General features: G+C 36.7%; 1 protein-coding gene across 3 annotated transcripts in view; it reads left to right on the top strand.

Moving 5' to 3' along the window:
• The first annotated feature begins 2571 nt into the window (after window positions 1-2571).
• The window catches only part of PROX1 (prospero homeobox 1), a 120646-nt gene continuing 116188 nt past the window's right edge, over window positions 2572-7029 (top strand). The window contains exon 1 of one of the 3 annotated variants that reach the window (XM_073628387.1): window positions 2572-2953. The gene's annotated coding sequence lies outside the window, so the exon portion shown is untranslated. Of the gene's footprint in view, window positions 2954-4241; window positions 4394-7029 lie in introns of those variants that run through there. The other 2 variants (XM_073628390.1, XM_073628388.1) reach the window with 2 other exon arrangements.

Here is a 7029-nt window from a genome sequence, read left to right as displayed (position 1 = left end):
CGACATCGGAACCTTCGTGGCCTATGCACATGTATGGAACCGGAATTGGGTACTTTGTTTATCTCTGCCTAGTTGGAAAACAACCCAGAACAATGAAGACTTGAGTCATAGTCATGCAAAAGATTACTCATGGCTATCGGTGACATTCAGATATCTTTTGTAGATGCTCATGTAACTTCTCCTTCTTATACACTCTAGTAATCTACACAGTGCTATCGTTCCTGGCCAGTTTTTCTTTTTTTGAATTAAACTCTCAGTCATCAGCTGTCCCTGACTTCCAGGCTGAATCTGAGGGTTCCAAGATTTGTTCCTGAAAAACATCGTCCTTGGAATTATCCCTGGTTTTTCAAACTAGACTATTTTTAAAGAAAAAAAATCCCCGTTTCTGTAAATTAGAGCAAATTTTGTTACCTGTCAAAGCAATTTGGCTTTTTTAAGTTAATGTTTATTAAAATATCTATACACCAATTCGGTAGATGTGTCATGATTGGTTATATAGTGATTTGTAGTCCTTCGAGCTAGTATTTTCCATGATGCACTTAGATAAACAGACAGAGCGTCAAGGTGTCCCGTGTTGACAAAATCTGTCATCCGGCTGCCCTGTAATGCTTTTGACTTTCGGGGAGGTTGGGTGGTTGGGGGGGGGCTTTGGTACGAGCGTTCACAAGCAAAATCCAATGCATTTTCAGTGTACTGGTGTGTTGAGTTTTTTTTTTTCAGCAGTCTTGGACATAATTGCTATGCAGTCCAGCAATGTTGTCAGGTCTAAAAGAACTATTTAAAAACACGTTGTAAACGCACTGTAAAACACATATAAATGCCCTTGTGTTTGGCACACCTATTGTTGGACAATAAATTGATGCAGTTAGTACTAAACACTTTGGATAAAACCTATGTATGTAGTGCGTTTACATGTAGAAGACGCATAAATGTGTGGATGAATGTATTTATAAAGTGTTGACATAGCTTTCGTCTTTTTCTATTAGTGGGTCACCTTTTCTGCCCCTCAGGATTACTGACATGAGAGATGGTTGTCATATTCTGAATATTAACAACATTCTGGACATTTTCCTTCAGATTCCTCAAGAAATTCTATCTAGTCCATCAGACGTTACACAGTAATTGCTAGATCAGAAGCAGCTATTTAGCGTGCTGGGGTTTGGGAAGCACAATGAGAGATGTCAATTATAGGGAGATAGTGAGAGGCTAGAGACACGGCAGTGTAGTGTACCGTGCAGACCCTTCTCTTTTTTTTCCCTTACCACTTGTGCATACATAAATATGTATAAGTGTCACTTTGTATCATAAGAAAGTATGTAAACCCAACAAACTGCAACTGTGATAAGCAAATAATATTAGCAACATCAGACAACCAATCATTTACAAATCACTGAAATATTCCCAACTGATAAGAGAGAACACATCTACGCATTATCTCGCATAATCTCAATCTCAAATTTAAATCTACACATCTATTTTTTCAGTTTCAAGTCCATGGTTGGTTTTGCCTGGTTCAGTCCATTCATTTTAAGGTCAATTTTTTTTTTCTGTTTATGACTAAAATTAAAAAAAAAAAAAAAAAAGTTTTTTGCAAAATATATATTTACTTATGTATATTTATTTTTTCCTTTACTGTTCCTTTTTTTTCATATAAAGCTTTAAATGCACTATAATAATATTGAATAATAATTGATAATCAATATTAATAATGAAACCTTAGATTTTTGTGATAAAATACACATCCTCTAACATGCAGATTTAAAGTACATCTGCATACTTTTCAGAGTCGTTCAATGCCTTCTATAAGATCATCAGCTGTCGTTAGGCGTAGTACCAAGACTAGTATTTGGCAGTTTGGATAACCTTGAATTTGTTTCCTGTGTCGGGGCTGAAGAAGAGCCCTGACATACAAAGCACACGCCTAAGTAGGTGATCAAATTTTTTCCTACACCCAACTGATTATTAATATTCATTTACTGGTCCCACTGATGACTCAGTAGACTACCGGGAACCAGGTAAAGCTTTTCAGAGTGAAGCTCATTGCTTGCTTATAGGAGGACTTATCAACGTAGGAGCCACCAAACACTTTGAGATACACCAACCCTTTAGTAGCCAGGTCTTCATTAAAATAAAAACAGCCCTTCCAAAAAATGCTAATTTTGTATGAACATTTATGTCAACTCGGACAAAACAATTATGAAGTTTTTCTGTCCAGTGGCGTACAAATTTTGCCCAGACAAGACGCTGGTATGAAAAATGAGTTGGGTTCTCTAGATTCTTCAGTTGCAAAAAAATTTTAAAAATTAAAAATTCTAAATTAAAGGCGCGCAATAAAAAAAAGAAAATCCTTGATGCTTTGATGACCAGGCAAGGCTCAGACTTCTCCATCTCTCATGTCCCCATCTGAATTTCCCTTTTTTTTTTTTTTTTTGCTTCTCCAAGTTGACTGTTAGCTGTCCCACCTTGCTTCTGAAGTTGTCTCCTGATTGGTGTGCTCCCCCTCCCTTACGTCACTCGGAATATGACGTTGATTCTTCCTGTTTCCTCCAGCTGTGTCTTAAAGTAAATCTTGTGGTAGCGCGGAGCCTCAGCTGAGCTCTGCCTGCTGAACTAATACAATTACAGCCAGCCAAAGGAGAGGAGCACAAAAGAACTCTCTCTCCCTCTCTCTCTCCCTCTCTTGCCTTCTCCCAGCTTCTCTGTACTCTGCCTCCTGTTTGTTCTGTTAGCTTCACACACACACACACACACACACACACGCACACGCACACATACACACACATACACTCTGTCTCTTAGTCATTCAGACATACACATACACACACACACACACACACGCACTCACACATCCTCCCTCCCTTGTCAAATTGTACTGCTCATCAGCAGATAGACTAAGCATCGTGGTTTCAGTCTTTAACCGGCAAGAAGGATCAGTTTGCACAGCTTCTCTTGAGTAAGTATTGCCTACAGCCTGGCTTCCCCTAGATAACTTCTCGCCAGTCCATCCTAAGGATTTTTCCCTTTGAATGGAATGGGAACTTAAATGAGATAAGCGTTAACTGGAGTAAGTGAACTGAGTCATTTTTTTGTTGTTGTTGATGGATTCTTTTTTGTTAAGTTGACAGTTTTTGATTTCTATTATGTTTTTGATTGTTTTACGTTTTTATTTGCGCCGCCCTTACTTGTTCTTGAATGCTGTTTAACTTAAGCGTTTTAACTTTTGGTTTTTTTTTTGTTTTTTGTTTTTTTAGGGGGGGGGTTGCCTGTTTTGTTCAATGTGCTAAAGGTGCTTTCTTGCTGTCTGTATTGATTTGCTTGCTATTTGCATGCATCCTTCACTTCCCCTTTTTTTTTGTAGTACTTTGCCCCTTCTTGAACATATCATATTTAACAGTGATGACTTTATGGGTCCTTTTTAAGGGCCGCGAGGGTTCAATTGTAAAACATTGTCGGAAAGTTGGTGCTTCTGATAAGTTTTTAGTCTTGGCTCGTTTGGGATGCTTGTTGCCCACCCTTGTACTTTGTAGGGCACTGTTGACTTTGGTATGAACCTGATTTTCTTGGATTGTTAGATCAAGGTTTTTTTTTAATTTTGAAGGTAAACTTACTATCATTGGTTGTGATAGCTGTAGAACTGGGGCCCTGTGTTTCTGTGCCTGGCATTATGTCCTCAGTATCACCAGGGTTAAGGATGGAGAGCTTTGATGTCGTAGACAGAGAGACTGCCGTTTGCAAGTATTCATTTAAACGGTGAAGGTTTTTTTTTCCTTGGCGATCGCCTTGTGTTGCAGCAGAACAACCTACGTTGAAAGCTGTACAAGAGAGCAACTCAGATCAAGTGCGTTCCGTAGTGAGATAACTGCTGCGAGTGGGGACGGTTTTAGAGCCACACATCGAGCACATGCTGTTGCTTTCATAAGGAACTGCTCAGTGCTGAAATCGAAGGAGCACTGTTTTCTTTTGGAAGTTCAGAAACAGAAGGAACATGCATCCTCTTGTATGCAAACTACATCACCATAGACACTTGTCACTTATTTTTTCCCCTTTTTTTTTCTTTTAGATTTTAAGATAATTTTCTTTTGTTCTTATGAGCTTGTTTGCTCTGCAAGGTTAACCTCACTTGAAGGCAGCTGAGCTGACTAATTTGCTATGAAAGATTTTTTTTTTCTTTCTTTTTATATTGTCCCCCTCCCCTCCCTGCTCTCTGCTATTGTAGGACCATAACAAAACGCGCATGGGCAACACAAGACAGGTGCGTTGTGTCAAGAAAGACAGGTGCAACTTTTCGTTCAGTAGGTTCTTACCAGACAACTATTGTTGAGTGGTTTATGAGTTTATGGTCAGTTCTGAGATAAGGACACCCAGCTCTGCAAGGGACTTGCAAACAGACCTGGTGAGGCTTTTTTTTGTATCAAGCTGATTTGCATGCTGAGCACCGACTCTATTATTAATCATCATTTTCCACAAAGCAAAGGGTGAAGTTCTAGGTTTACCCTTCGTGGCTGTTTTATGGGGAATCCGAAGGTGGACTGAGAGGGTCTGTTGCTTACCTGCCTATCATTAAACCGTGCAGCTTCCCGGAATGCTTGAAAAGTAAACTTTAGCAGTTTTGTTCCTTTATCATTACTTCTGCATTTATAAGTTAAGCCGGTTAACAAGTTCCACAGTGCACCAGACCTTTCTTGAGTTTAAAAAACATTGGCTCATTGCAAATTAACAGTAGATCAACACAAAAATTTGACCACCTGGTCCCTCTCCTTTGCTTGTTTTTAACCTTAGGATAGATGGCTTGGGGCAGATGGAGAGAGGTTCCTTGGCTATCACAAATGTCTAAAGATAGATTTTTATTGGCTATGCTGGCCATGTATAATTTCTATTACCGTTAATTTGCACCTTACATCTGCCAGCAGTTTGCTCTAAGCACTTACATCTCTTTCTGTAAAATAATACTTTCTAATATCACTCTTGACCTTTCCCTCTCTAGTACAGGTGTTCTCGCACAAACCACTGATATTGTACTGTTTTCGCCCTTCAGGCTTTATGCAGTCTTTAAATTAAAGATTTATATTGTTGATAAAACTGCATACGAAAAAAACGACTTCTTAAATTTTATTTGTCGTTGATTACCTTATGCTTTTTTTTTTTTTTCCTTTAACGTTTTAAGAATCACACAACCCATTTTAAACATTTTCCATAACCAAACAATATTTTGTTCACAATTTTTGTCACTAGCATTTATAGCATTGTGTTGATTATCATTCTTGTATTTAACATTTTACAACAAGGTACGGGGCATATGGATCACAAAAGTATCTGTCCACAGGGTCAATTCTGGAGCGCCCCTGCCTGCAAACTAAGTCACAGATTCTAGGCTCTTCGAGATTACCTTGAACCTGTTTGGATACAGAGCTGTATCTGATCCTTTTAAACAGCAACAGCTTCTTCGTGACAGTTCCACTTTCCACTTCTGTGCCCCTTTGTACAATCAACACTTCTGCTTTTTATTAATCATACATGGAGGAACTTAAGATATAAAGGTATAAACTAGCTTGATGTGCAAGTGGCATGTGTAGTTTTATTGCAGTGCTTTGCTGCACCTGACATTAGTCTTTTTTATGCTATAAGATAGTTACAATTAACTCTTTATACTCTTAACAAACTAGCAAGCTGGTCTGTCTTTTCAAAAGTGTAACTACCCACACCTAGGAGTGTCTATATTACAGAGAGTGTGGACACCTCTTGTGTATTTGCAGGTATGATTGGTATGGTCGGTGAGGTGAGCTGGGAATTTCTTTGGTTTTGTTTTGCATGATTGGTACCCTTGTCTTTTTTATTTATGCAGCTCAGATAATAATTCTAGTGATTATCATGCTATGCAAACAATCTATATGGCTAAAATCATTCTACATATCTGGTCTGACATACAGAGATATATTGGCTACAATTTTGGTGTAAATACCTGCTTGACTATATTGTGGTGTTGGATAAGTTAATTGAGGTTGTGGATACTGTCAATTTTTAGAATCTGGAATGTTTTTAAGATGATGCCAGAGCTTTAAGCCTTCAATAGTGCTTTCAATACACTCCCTCCCCAAAAACATTATGGATTTGCATTTTGTTCAAATAAACTCTTTAACATTGATGAAGAGTGCAATCCAAAATAATTTCGGTGGAAGTATCTATGGAAATATAATATATGTGTGTGAGTGAAACTGTCACGATTTAGGTTGTTACAGTTACTGACAGTCCAAAGCGAAGGTAGCATGTAAAGCAAAAAAAAAAAAACTTGCCCTTGTAACTTTTCTATAGTATAATGGAAGCATATATGTTTAAGTGAACATCAAACTGAATGAAAATAAAAATTGAAATAAGTAAAATTTAAATGTTTTTGTAAAAATATAAAATGTATGCATCTCTGTAGTTTCAGGAATACTACTACAGGTAATAGTTTGGTGTTGCCTAGAATTATATGAGAAATATAGATTACATTTACCTGTAGAGAGAAATTAAAAAAAAAAATGGTCAGATGATATGTATCATGCATGAAATTTGCACACTTTAGGAACGGGTGTCATGTTAACATAACATACAAGTTATGATGACATTTCTTACAAGTTACGATGATACTTCGTGTAACTTTTTTAGAGAGTGAAATGCTTCAATATTATTTGTGAAGCAGATATTAAAAATATATATACATATGTATATATATATATATATATATATATATATATATATATATATATATGTGTGTATATAAAATAATTTAATAACAAATGTCCCCTTTATGAGCAATTATGTATTTTTATCATCTGCAAGAAACCTGATATAGCTCAAAGTTCATTCAAGATGTTTTTTATTGGTTAAAATCGTATTTCCTTTTCTATATATATTATATTGTACCTAATTAATTAAAACACAGTTTATTGTATAATACAAACAAATATGCCATATTATTGACAGTGAATATGTTTCCAATAACATTTTTATTGTTAAAGGGAGTTTGTAATATTTAACAAAAAATTATCT

Source organism: Aquarana catesbeiana, linkage group LG04 (assembly GCF_042186555.1).
Source record: "Aquarana catesbeiana isolate 2022-GZ linkage group LG04, ASM4218655v1, whole genome shotgun sequence".
Lineage (NCBI taxonomy): Eukaryota > Metazoa > Chordata > Amphibia > Anura > Ranidae > Aquarana > Aquarana catesbeiana.
This window is presented reverse-complemented; position numbering and strand designations above follow the sequence as displayed.